The sequence below is a fragment of the Apodemus sylvaticus genome, chromosome 4, assembly GCF_947179515.1.
Source record: "Apodemus sylvaticus chromosome 4, mApoSyl1.1, whole genome shotgun sequence".
Classification (NCBI taxonomy): Eukaryota; Metazoa; Chordata; class Mammalia; order Rodentia; family Muridae; genus Apodemus; species Apodemus sylvaticus.
In genome coordinates this window covers 167,237,898-167,250,768 of record NC_067475.1, presented here as the reverse complement: position 1 = coordinate 167,250,768, position 12,871 = coordinate 167,237,898, and the positions used below count along the sequence as shown (strand labels likewise).

The 12,871-nt window shown below is 37.8% G+C and overlaps 1 protein-coding gene across 2 annotated transcripts in view; it reads left to right on the top strand.

Moving 5' to 3' along the window:
* Zfhx4 (zinc finger homeobox 4) overlaps positions 1-12,871 on the top strand; it is a 162,879-nt gene that overhangs the window by 119,858 nt on the left and 30,150 nt on the right. The window lies entirely within an intron of this gene.

The window sequence follows — 12,871 nt, the reverse complement described above, 5'->3', positions numbered from 1 at the left end:
TATTTTCCTGCTAACATAGTCCAAAAAAAGCAATGTGCCAAGTCTCATCAATCTGCTTGCTCACTAATGAGTGAATGATGGAGTGACTTATTAAATGAATATTTCATGGATATTCCCAAGTGTTGACTCAAAAATTCATAGCATGTCCCAATATTACACTTTTCACTCTTGGCTCCAGTGATGTCTTTCTGATCTTCTTCCTCATAAGCCATTCTACGTTTTCCCTTCCAGATTCATCTTCCTGCTAAACAAATGCTATATGTACAATACTCACTATATAGTTATAATTAGTTGACCCCTGTTAATATGGTTATGTGCAGAAAGTTATCATTTATGAAAATATGCAATCTAGGAAGATTTTCAAAATCACATGTTAATGGAAAATTAACAATTTTAATGTTAGAAAAACAAAATTTCTCTAATTAATCTAAAGGTCTTCTTACATGGATGAATGTAAGTCACAAAATAGAAAAACAGTAATTGCTAATGAATTCTATACCTATGTTCATCTGTTTAAGCCTTAAAAATTTAGAAAAGACTATGCATGGGTTTTATTTGTGTTTCCTAATTACCATGAACTGGTATAAACAGTCACTTAATTGAAGTCTTAAAATGACAATGTATTCCTGAGAGGAAATATTCTGATATCTATCTTAAAGATGAGAAAAAGGATTTTTTCCCACTGAAAATAGACCCATATTTGACACCTTGTACTAAGCTCAAGTCCAAGTGGATCAAGGACCTCAACATAAAACCAGATACATTGAATCTAATAGAAGAGAAAGTGGGAAAGAGCCTTGAATTCATTGGAACAGGGGGAAATTTCCTAAACAAAAATCCAATGGCTCATGCTCTAAGATCAAGAATTGGAAAATAGGACCTCATGAAACTGCAAAGCTTCTGTAAGGCAAAGGACATAGTCATAAGAAAAATTGGCAACCCATATATTGTCAAAAAATCTTCATTAACCCCACATCTGATAGAGGGTTAATATCCAAAATATATAAAGAGCTCAAGAAGCTAATCATCATAAAAAACAAACAACCCAATTAAAAAATGGGGTCTAAAACTAAACCAAGATTTCATAACAGCAGAATCTCAAATGGCTGAGAAGCACCTAAAGAAATGTCATTTGAGAAATGCAAGTCAAATGACCCATAAAACACCTTACCCCAATCAGAATGGCTAAGATCAAGACATCAGGTGACAACACATGTTGGAGAGTATGTGGAGAAAGAAGAATAATCCTCCATTGCTGGTGGGATTGCAAACTGGTACAACTAGTCTGTAATTCAATCTGGAGGTTCCTCAGAAAATTGAAAATAGACCTTCCTAAAGACCCAGCTATACCACTCTTGGAAATATGCCCAAAAGATGCCCCACCACGTCACAGGGACATGTGTTCCAGTATGTTCATAGCAACCTTATTTGTGATAGCCAGAAGCTGGAAACCACTCAGATGTCCCACAACAAAAGAATGGATACAGAAAATGTGGTTCATTTACACAATAGAATACTACTCAGCTATTAAGAATGAAGACATCCTGAGTTTTGCAGACAAATGGATGAAACTAGAAAATATCAGCCTGATCGAGGTACCTCAGACCCAGAAGGATACACATGGAATGTACTCACTAATAAGTAGATATTAGCCAAAAGAAAAAAAAAAGTGCAGAATATCCAAGATACAGTTCACAGAACTCAAAAAGGTCAATAAACTGACATGCCTGAGTGAGGACACCTCAGTCTAACTTGGGAGGGAGAAGAAAGCAATCACAATTGTAGAGGGAGGGACCTGGGAGGGAATGTGGGCATGGTAGGAGTGGAGAGAGAGGGGAACATGATCTGGGATTAGGTGAGGGAAAAGGATTGAAGCCCTGAGGGCCATCAGAAAGAATGGAAAAGGGCAACCTCTAGAGAGAGGAGGTTGGGGGGACCCTCCAGAATACACAAGAGACCTGGGAGTTGAGAGACTCTTAGGACTCAAAGGGAGGGATCTTAGATGAAATCCCTGACAGTAGGGAGAGGGAACTTATAGAGCCCACCTCCAGCAGAAAGAGGGAGAGGGGGAGCCATCCCACACTCACAGCTCTGATCCATAATTGTGACTTTCTGAAAGAATTAAAGGCATGGAAATGGAGAGGCTCCTGAGGAAAAGAAGGTCCAGTGACAGGCACAAAGTGGGATCCAGCTCAAGGGGAGGTCACAAGGCCTCACACTATTACTGGAGCTATGGAGCGCTCACCATAAGGGACCTAGCATGACCGTACTCCAGAAGACCCAACTAGTAGCTAAAAGAGTCAGATGCAGATATTTGCACCCAACCAATGGACAGAAGCAGCTGGCCCCTGTTGTTGAATTAGGGAAGGCTGAAAGAAGCTGAGGAGAAGGGTGACCTTGTATGAGGACCAGCAGTCTCCACTTATCTGGATTCATGATATCTCTCAAACACTGGACCACCAAACAGGCAGCATACACCAGCTGATATGAAGGCCCCAGCATATATACAGTAGAGGACTGCTGGGTCTGTGTTCATTAAGAGATTTTGCACTGAACCCTCAAGAGACTGGAAGCCACAGGGAGTTTAGAAGTCAGGTGGGGTTGGAGGTGGGGACATCCACGTGGAGACCGGGGCATGAGGAGGAAGTATAGGGTGTGAAACAGTCGGGAGGGTGGATGGTGGGAGGGGAATAAGATATGGAGTGAAAAAAATAAATAAATTTAAATTTAAAAAGACAATTTTCATTATAATATATAAAAACACTTAAGTACTTTTTTAAAAGTTCAAACTGTGTAGTTTAGGATATCAGTACAGTCTTGCTAATAATTGCTATTTCCAAAATAGTCAACAACTAATAATAACCAGGTATGATGGGTGGGACACTTCATATACCCTGTTGCTTGGGTGGCAGAGACAAGCAGACTTCTGCGAATGCAAGGGCAGCCAGCCTGGTCTATGTAGAAGTTCCAGGTCAGACTTGTCTACAAAATGAAACCCTTTCTCAAATTATCAAATAATCAAAAGGATAATAGTGGCATTGTCAAGAACGGCTTATAGCACCGATGTACGTGAACAAACAAAGCATAACAGGTGGGTGGAATCCAAAAAGCACAAGTACCAAATTTACATAGATTGTAAACTTACTTGTTTTGTTTGTTTGTTTGTTTGTTTGTTTGTTATCTTGTGTTCTGAAAGTTAGATCAGGGAGCCATTGGGGACCACAAGGACTGTTTTTCCATTACTTCATTCAGTACTCTTCAACATTACTTTTCGTTTTTAACACCTCACTTTAGTGTATTTTAGAAAACTTTAGTGATTATCTTTGTTGTCTGACAGTTTCATTATGGCAATAATATATCTGAACTACTCTCTTCCTGCAACCCATGCTAATCACTTTCTACCCTTACCAATCCCCTCCTCCAGTCCAATCTCAGTTCCTTACTTTTGGTTTGATTTTGTGACCCATATAGTTTAACCAGGGCTGTCTGTGTAACAACTGGATTGGAAATGTGCCCGTTGCAGCTTCCCTGGCTTGCCGATGAGTACAGAGCTGAAGGAAATGATTTCTGTCAGTGAATTCGGCAATAGCAAAGAGTTCAGCAGTGAGGGAAGTGCCCTCATCTAAGACCCATTGCAGGTCTTCAGAATTTCTCAGAGTCCATGATTGCAAAAGCTGTACCATGCAAAGAGGATATTGCAGATTCTCCAATTTCCAGCTTTTATATTCTTTTCTTCCCCTCTTCCCAAATGTTCCATGAGTATTCAAAAGGAAGGAAGAAATTATAGGTGTCTTGTTTAGGGCTAAATATTTATCTACCACTTATTCCCAGCACTATGTATAGACATGGCTTTCCACATTTTTTTATTGTTTGCTGGAAGGAGAGATTCCTCTGACTAAGACTTCCAGTAGTGTTTGACTTTGGACATAAGCAAACAGAAGTCAGATTAACACTATTTCAACTTAGCTAAACAATAACATTCAATTCCCAGCTGGACCTATAATCTGCCTGCCATAGGTTTCTGACCATATTTATAGTACCAGACAAGACTCTTAAATGTCAATGAGATCACTGATTTTATCACTGTCTAATAGTGAGAAAACAGAGGGTCTGGAATTTACATTCAAGTGGTTTTTGTTCTTAGATCCATAGGCTTTTCTCTTAGTAAAAACACATTCATAGGAGTAGTCAATATTTTCTTAATGAAAGAATTGTTTGCCCAGCACAGGGTTCTTGGAGCCAGGCTGCTGTAGCATATAGAAGTTATATGTCATTGACCTCTGACATTTGCTTACTCAGATGTCTAAAGCAGAGAATTAATCTGAGCCAGATAAAAAGTAACTTCAACACTGGAGCTACAGCTTCTGACTTTCTCCAGCAAGATTCCATGGTGTGAGATGTTTCTCACCGGTGATTGTTCCAAAGAAAAATACTCAAAAGTCTCATTGATTGTTACTGAAATAAAATTTTGGTGATATGAGGTTACAGAGGACATAGAATACATTTAAAAAGCTGTGCACCAGGGGTCTGGAGAACTTACTCACTGATTATGTGTACTGCTCTTGCATAGACCCAGATTCTGTTAATAGACCAACATTGGGTGGCTCACAGTTGCCTATGACTCTAGCTCCAGAGGGATCTGATACATCTGGCATCAGTGGCACCTGTGCTACACCTCATCAACAATAATAAAAATAACTCTATATTTGTATTCATTTGTGAGTAGTGCAGACTCAGAATGAAACAATTATCATTATAGAAAGCTTTGAGATGAAATGTCAGAGATGCTATCAAAGTTTCTATGTATAAATGTCTGAGTTGAACAAATGACAATTTCCTCAGATTAAATGGCACCCTTATAAGAAACTTTCTAAGGTATTACAAGAAGTAGTGATATTTTAAAAAACAAAAAATAAGAATGCAACAAGGTGACCATTGGTTTTTTTCTTCAATTAAGTCATGTCAGAAGTCTTTTGAAGTAGTATGTAGGTATTGAGAAAACTCAGTAGTATCAAATGTAATGAGATTTGTAAGACCATAAGAGAGCTTTTGATAGTAGTAGAAAATGGGGGAAGGAGGAACAAAGTGTTTCTAGACAAAGAGCATAAAATCTTGGTTAATCAGTCTGGTATGTTCTAGAAACATACTATAAAGCATTATATCTAGAGTCTTCTGTGCTGTGATATATATATATTCATATATTGCATGAAACTATAATAGGATAAACCAACTGTAGATTATTTTTGTATACATAAAGTTAGCTACAATTCATAGGAAAAGAGTTGAGCAGTCCATTGCTTGACAGGACTCTACTTGAGTAGATCAAGTTTCCTGAAATATTTCCTCTGTTGATGAGCATTCATCAAAACCAGCAGAAAGATCTGTGGAATGGAAAGTACTTTGTACCATATAGACATTGCAATGAATTCTTAAAGACTGAAATCTAAGTAACTAAGCAACTGTGTGAGAGATGGGAGCAAAACATGATGTTTAAATTGTGATCATGGGTATTTAATCTAATTTCAAAGCAATCAAGAGTGAAACAGAATCTCTCATGGAGAAAGGTATCAGGAACTAGTAAACTTAAGAAAAAAATTACTCAGTTAAGAGCACTTTACGATATAAGACATTAGGAATGTGTTTGAGTACTTTATTGAAACTAATTGATATCAAGGACTTAGTAAACCCCTTTGGTGCCAATTACATCCTAAGTGAGAGATGACTTAGGAAGTAAAAAATAGTGACTAAATATTCTAGATTGAGGAAGACTCAGGAGACATTCCCCCACCCCTTACAATAAAAAACTATTTCCCAGTAAAATAAAAGATGACAAAGTTAAAAAAAAAAAAAGCTTTAGCTTTAGTTTTCCGGAGAAAAGCAAACAATAAGTCCATTCAGGTCATTGACACAGTACACTCCAGTCTGTCACTGACTGGAAGAGCTCATTCAGGAGAATACTCAATGACAGTTCAGCCAGGATAAGGTTCCTTAGCTACTCAGAACCCTGCAGCAGCAGCAGCACACTGAGTCACTCCGCTGTTGAGCAGAGCACTCTGCGTGTGCACAAGCCTCAGCTGGAGAAGACACTGGCAGCCACTTCTCACTGGAAGCCTTGATCGGGGCACTTTTGCAATGCCCTAGCAAACTCCAAGTTCTGTGTCAAAATGTAAATGACCCTGATAGTAATAAATGTAGAATTTCATGTATCTTCTAAACACTAATCTTGTTATGATGAATTGGCTTTGAAGGAGCTTGTGCTGTCTTTTGGAAGAAAAAAAAAATGACTTCTTAATGCTTCCTGGCTGAGGTCTCCTAGGGGACACCTGGGGCACACAGTCCAGGGCAGGAAGGACAGAGCTTCAGAATCAGACTGACTCTTCCAAAACACTTCCTCTGCCTTTCTGTGCCACTGGAAAAAATGACTTAAATGTTCTGAGCTTTGATGTCTCCATTCTTTCGTAAAAGCAGTTATGCTTCTATGACACATGGCTGTGAGGTTTGGGTAAGGAAATCTGTTGCATGCCTGTAAACACCCTAATTTCCAGCAAATGCTAACTTACCTTCTAAAAACTGGAGCTGTGTGAATGTCTGCTCTTGCATATAGCCCAACAGTCTTGAACATAGCCGCACAGTGAGTCTCAGGGATCTGAAAGAGCACAGAGAGTCTCCAAACAGAAAGTGGGAAGAGAGGAAGGGGCTAGATTGGCTGTGTAGTAAAACTTGTTTGAAATCTGTGCTATTTTAGAATTCTGATTTGTTTCCATAATTAAAAGTGAACTTTTCTTACTCTATACAGTAACAGGGGTTTTAAAGTGTTACTGAAGACTGCAGAAAGAATTTTTTTCTACTATGTTAAAACAGTTGGCTTAATGTTTACTTATTTTCTGGCATATGTGTTCTTCTAAATGCTATGCATTTTGCTAAAAATAGTGATACATTACTGTTTAATGCGTTATAGCAAAGTAGTGTGGGGATGAGAGGTGGGAATTTTGTAGGCAAACAGAGAAGATAAGTGCAATGATATTTTCTGCAGGTCTCCAATATATGCCTGAATGTGCCTACCATAAAAATGTAACTACATAATTACACATATACATATTTGTATGTTCTCTGTGTGTGTATGTGTTCACTCTCAAGATTATATATTTCATTACCCTTTTAAGTCATGAACTTTTATTTTTTTGCTTAAATAAAAGTAGCTTTTTATTAATCAATGACCTCTCATTGACAACATACTGCATGTATAGAATGCATAATAATTGCTGTAACCACACCCTCTCTTCTCTTGTTCCCATTGTACCTGTCCCTCCATTTTCCATAAGTCCATTTGCCACACTCACGCCTTTTTGTTTTGTTCTGCGACCCACTGAGTTAATCAGGTCCACCGATGTGACAGTGACTTTAGAGGACAAACAATCGTGTCTTCGTTAGGCCTGAGTGTCCATCACCCAACATCTTCTCAGCATCTTCAGGTGCTATGCATCTTCTGCAGTCACTGCTGTTTCCTGAAAAAGGAGATAACTCTGAGTAAGACTGCGGCTTTTGCCTTGTCTTGCTGTATTTGTGTTTTGTGGTGTTTGGCTGTTGTCTCTTGGAGGTCTGCTCTCTTACTAGGAATACGAGAGGGAGTGGATCTGGGGACAAGGGCAAGTGACAAATAGTTGAAAGGACAGGAGGGAAGGAAAACTGTGGTTGGGATGTGTTGTGTGATAGAAGAATCGATTTTCAATAAAAAGAAAGAAAACTATGAGATTTGTATCAATTAGTTTTTTTAATGTCCCAATTAGAAGGGGGAAAAGAATCTTTCAGAAAGTGGTGATTTAAGTGCCTAAAAGCTATCAATTTACTCTCTAGAGTAAGTATTCTTGGTTTAAGAGAAAGAAAAGGTAAAGAAGTCATGTTGATCAGTCATGTCAATCAGTCATGTCACTCAGTCATGTCAGTCATGTCGATCAGTCATGTCACTCAGTCATGTCGATCAGTCATGTCAGTCATGTCGATCAGTCATGTCACTCAGTCATGTCGATCAGTCATGTCGATCAGTCATGTCAGTCATGTCGATCAGTCATGTCAGTCATGTCGATCAGTCATGTCAATCAGTCATGTCAGTCATGTCGATCAGTCATGTCAATCAGTCATGTCGATCAGTCATGTCACTCAGTCATGTCAGTCATGTCGATCAGTCATGTCACTCAGTCATGTCGATCAGTCATGTCGATCAGTCATGTCAGTCATGTCGATCAGTCATGTTGATCAGAGCAATGCCTGTACAAAGTAAGGAGAGAGCTAGTGGGAACTTTCATTACCTCCTGGTCGTCATCTCCTCATGGCAAGGCTGAACACATAATAGCAAAATTGAAGGGAAAGTTATCTTTAGGATATTAAAAACATCCGTTGATGTAATGTTGTGCCTAGAAAACTGTTTCTGAAATGGAACTGTGAGGTTTCAAATCACAGCCCCATAGTGCCAACTGTAACTGAATGTGAATAAACACCCTTAGTCAGAACCTGGCATCAAGCAGATGCTTCAACAAGTCTTGTTGCTGATAATGTTGATTTCCATGATCAATACCCTGTTCCAAGAAAAATGTTTCCGATTGCTCCTGCATTGTGTTAATAAAAATAGAATAATTTGATTTCATTTTCAAATATGTTATCATGACTAAATTGACAAGATAGAACCGGATTTTAGATAAGTTAATTTAATGGTATTACTTTTAAGCAGCATTTAAATGGTCTTATACCAAAAAGCATACACACTACTAATTTAATTAAATCACTCACAAAGTGACAGATCCAGTTAACAGCAGTCAGCTTGTTATTATACAATGATTATTAAAGTGAAATATTGCAAGATGTTATGTATTGTTACTATATTATAAACAGTTCATTTTACATAGGCAGAAAAGTACAGATTAATCAGCTTGTTGATAAGTTAAAAGCTCCTTTATTAAAATATTTATATCACTTGTATAAAGGAGAAAACTAGCACTGAAGGCTCTAGAAGTGGCTCTGGGGCACATTGAACTTACATTACTTTTGAACATATTTGTAGAGTAGCTTACATTGAAGCAGATTCTATGCTACAGCATTTAATTTGTACGATTAATAATTTTTATTTTGCTGGTCCATATGATTCTAGAAAAATAAATATAACCAAGCAAAGGCTATTTATTTACATTTTATAATAACAAGGCATAAATGAAATATTTATGGAAATATTGGGATTTTTAAAAGGCCAGTGAACATGGTTTCTCATCCATTTCTACTTTCTGGTTATCAGTAAGCCTAGGGAAATCTTATGACCTTCTAAATGTTGTACTACTATGACTGGATCATTTAAATATATTTCAGTATCTAGAATAGACAGACATGGTTCTTAGCCTAGACTCTAATGTCATGACCTAGGATAAGTTATCAATCTGTCTAATTCCCCATGTCCTCACTTATAAAGTGAGGAGTAGTAATTTTCCCCATGATTTTATTGCATTATATGCTTGCTTCTACACATATATCTTACATACTATTTAGCAGACATTTGCACGATAACTGTTATTGTTTCATTTTTATTAATCTTTAAGAAGTATCATTTTGTGAAATTCATTTGGGTACAACTGATGACTACTTCAAATGAGTTTAAATTGTATAGTAAAGAGTATGTTAGGGTGTACGTCATTGTTCATTTATTGTATTTGTTTTTGCTAAAGAAACTAAAGAAACTAAAGAAACATAGTTTTATTTATATCTATATCTGTATCTATATCTACATATATCTATATTGATATGTGTAACAAAGACTGTTTTCCAGGCTGGATATAATTATCAATCCTTGGACATTGGGAATTGATTATAATGTCTCATGGTTTGGAATGTAGCTATTTTGGATGCAAGCATCTTTCATGGGACAGATTGCTATATTATTCTCTGACCTTACATGACATATATGAGGACAGTGTGGAAATATGTACAGATAATACAAAAACTCATCACCATCCTCTGTAGCCAGTGCTAAACAGATGTCTAAGGCAATTGTTTAGAGAGAACCTGCTTTTGACTTTAAAAGAAGAATAGGAAGCTAAAAGTTGGAGAACAAAACAGGCATTTAAATGCAAAGGAACAAAGATGACCAGGACTTAAAGCTATTCAGGCAAGAGGAAGAAGGTGGCTTCTTGAAGGATAGGCCAGATACTCATCACTGGCTGTGACCTATTTGGGAGTCACTCCAGGATTTAGAAGCAAGGAAAAAAGAATAAACTCTTCCTTACAAGATTATTTAAGTCATGCTTATAAGAAAAGTATTTCTCTGTATGTTTGGGGGAAGTTTCGTAAATTTATTATGATTGTACTATTCTAAGATAGGTTACCACTAAAGGACAGTTTTGAGACAGCAGAAAAAATAGCAAATATAATAATATTGGCTGGGTGTGCATTTATATTTTCCAGGTTCGTTATTTGTTTAATTAAATCATTCAGAATCACTGGAGGTACTATTACCTAGAAATACTACACAAACATGAGTCACTTTGAAAGAATAAGAGCTGAGGAAAAAACCCTTTTAAACAGATTAATCACACTTAGCCCTTTCTGATTTTGAAGACTGTATCTCTTTAGTTTTATTTATATCAAGAATTTACCCTTAGAATTATCAACTATATAGTAATGACTGTGCTTTAAATGGGATGGATTCAGACCTAGAGGAAAAGAATTTACATGAGATCACATACCTAGAAAATGGTGGAATCATGAGATTTTACTCAAGATTTTATGCCATTAAATGTTAGTGAAACATCAGATTATAAAGAAAGGAGTTTACAGTATATTTGGTGTTGTAGAAGAGAGCACTAATCTCTAGAAGGGGAAGACAGAATAGGGAAAAGAGACACAAGACAAGATACCTTGTAAAAGAAAACAGAAGACAGTGATTCTGAATGGTTAAAGCATAAAAGATTGAAGACGCATTCTAATTTCTATTTTTTTCTTTTAATTTTTTAGAAGCAGCTTTTATATATTATATGTATTGGCATTTTGCCTGAATGTCTTTGTGTGAGAGAATGTTAGATGCCCTGGAACTAGATTTACATAGACAGTTAAGTGCGGACATGAGGGTGCTGGGAATTGAACCTTTGTCCTCTGGAATACCAGCCAATGCTCTTATCATCTGAGTCAGCTCCTCTTTTATTTTTTTCATTTAAGAGTTTTTTGTATAGCATTTTTTATTGAATATAATCTTCATTTACATTTCAAATGCTAAAACCTTTCCCTGTTTCCTCCTCCCCGAAAACCCCCAACCCCTCCTCCCACCCCCTGCCTCCAAGTATATGTCCTTCCACCCGACCCACTCCCACCTCCCCCCACCTCGATTTCCCTTTGTTGGGGCATCTATTGAGCCTTCACAGGACCAAGAACCATCCACTGATGTCCAACAAGGCATTCCTCTGTCACACTTTCGGCTGGAACCACTTTTGGACTAAACCTTGGTTGATGGTTTAGTCCCTGGGAGTCCTGGGGCATCTGAGTGGCCAACATCTTTGTTCTTCCCATGGGGCTGTAAACCCCTTCAGCTCCTCCAGTCTTCCCCCCAACAACTTCATTGGGGACCCCACGCCCAGTCCAATGGTTGGCTGCTAGCATCTGCTTCTGTATTTGTAAGGCTCTGGCAGGGTTCCTCCGGAGACAACTATAACAGGCTTCTTTTGGTATGCACTTCTTGTTGTCCATAATAATGTTGGGGTTTGGTGACTGTTATAGGATCAATCCCCAGGAATGGCAGTCTCTGGGTGGCCTTTACTTTGATCTCTGCTTCACACTTTGTCTCCTTTATTACTCCTGTGAATATTCTTCTTGAGCTTCCTGTGGTATGTGAATTGTAACTTGTTTATTTTGAGCTTTTGGGCTAACATCCACTTATCAGTGAGTACATACCATGAGTGTTCTTGTGTGATTGGGTTACCTCACTCAGGATTTTTATCATATTATTTTTCCTCTTTTATCTTCTCTCAGATCCTCCCTGCTTCCCTACCCATCCAATTTCATATTCTTTCTCTCTGCGTTTCTCAAAAACAAGATTAAAGCAGAAAATAAATATCAAATCAAGCAAACCAAACCAAATAATAATTACCCCGCAAAAAATAACTGAAAGTCCATTAAAAACGTGGAGTCTATTTTTGGTCACCAGCTGCTTCTGAGCATGGTATATGTGGATGGTCTCCAGTGTGGCTGACATTCTCAGAGCAACTCTGCTGGAGAATGTTGGTTTTCCCTTTGCCCTCAGGTACCAGTATCAAGTAGCTTCATGCACTAGGGTGGGTTTTGTGTCTGCTTTCCCTTCTCCTTACTGGGATGTGTGGGTTTGAACCTGTACTATTGTTGTTTTTGTTCTCATACTCCCTAAGTACTAGTCCTGTTGTATCTTCCAGATAATTTTTTTCCTCTTGGAATCATCTACCACCTCTTGCTCTTATAATCCTTCTTTTTAGTCTTCTACATAGGTCGCTGAGCCTTAAGTCACGGCAGAGGTGTGTTGAGAAAGCTATACCATGAGGGCTAAGCGCTCCAAAGGTTTTCATTCTTTATAGTTATGAGTATGTTTGTTAATTACCATTAAGAAGTACAAGAACCTTCCCTGATGAGGATTGAATGATCATCTCATCTATGCGTATAACAGATGTCATTAGGCATTATTTTATGGCTCTGTTACCTTGGCAGAATAATTGTAGTCGGTTTTCCCATAGGGCCCATGATCTATATAGTCTTAGGTTCTTAAACATTTTAGCATTGCCAGTTATGGGTTTCATCATGGAATAGGCCTTAAATCCAACTTAAAAAGGGAGGTTGGTTATTCCTATAGCATTTGTGACACAATATATTGCAC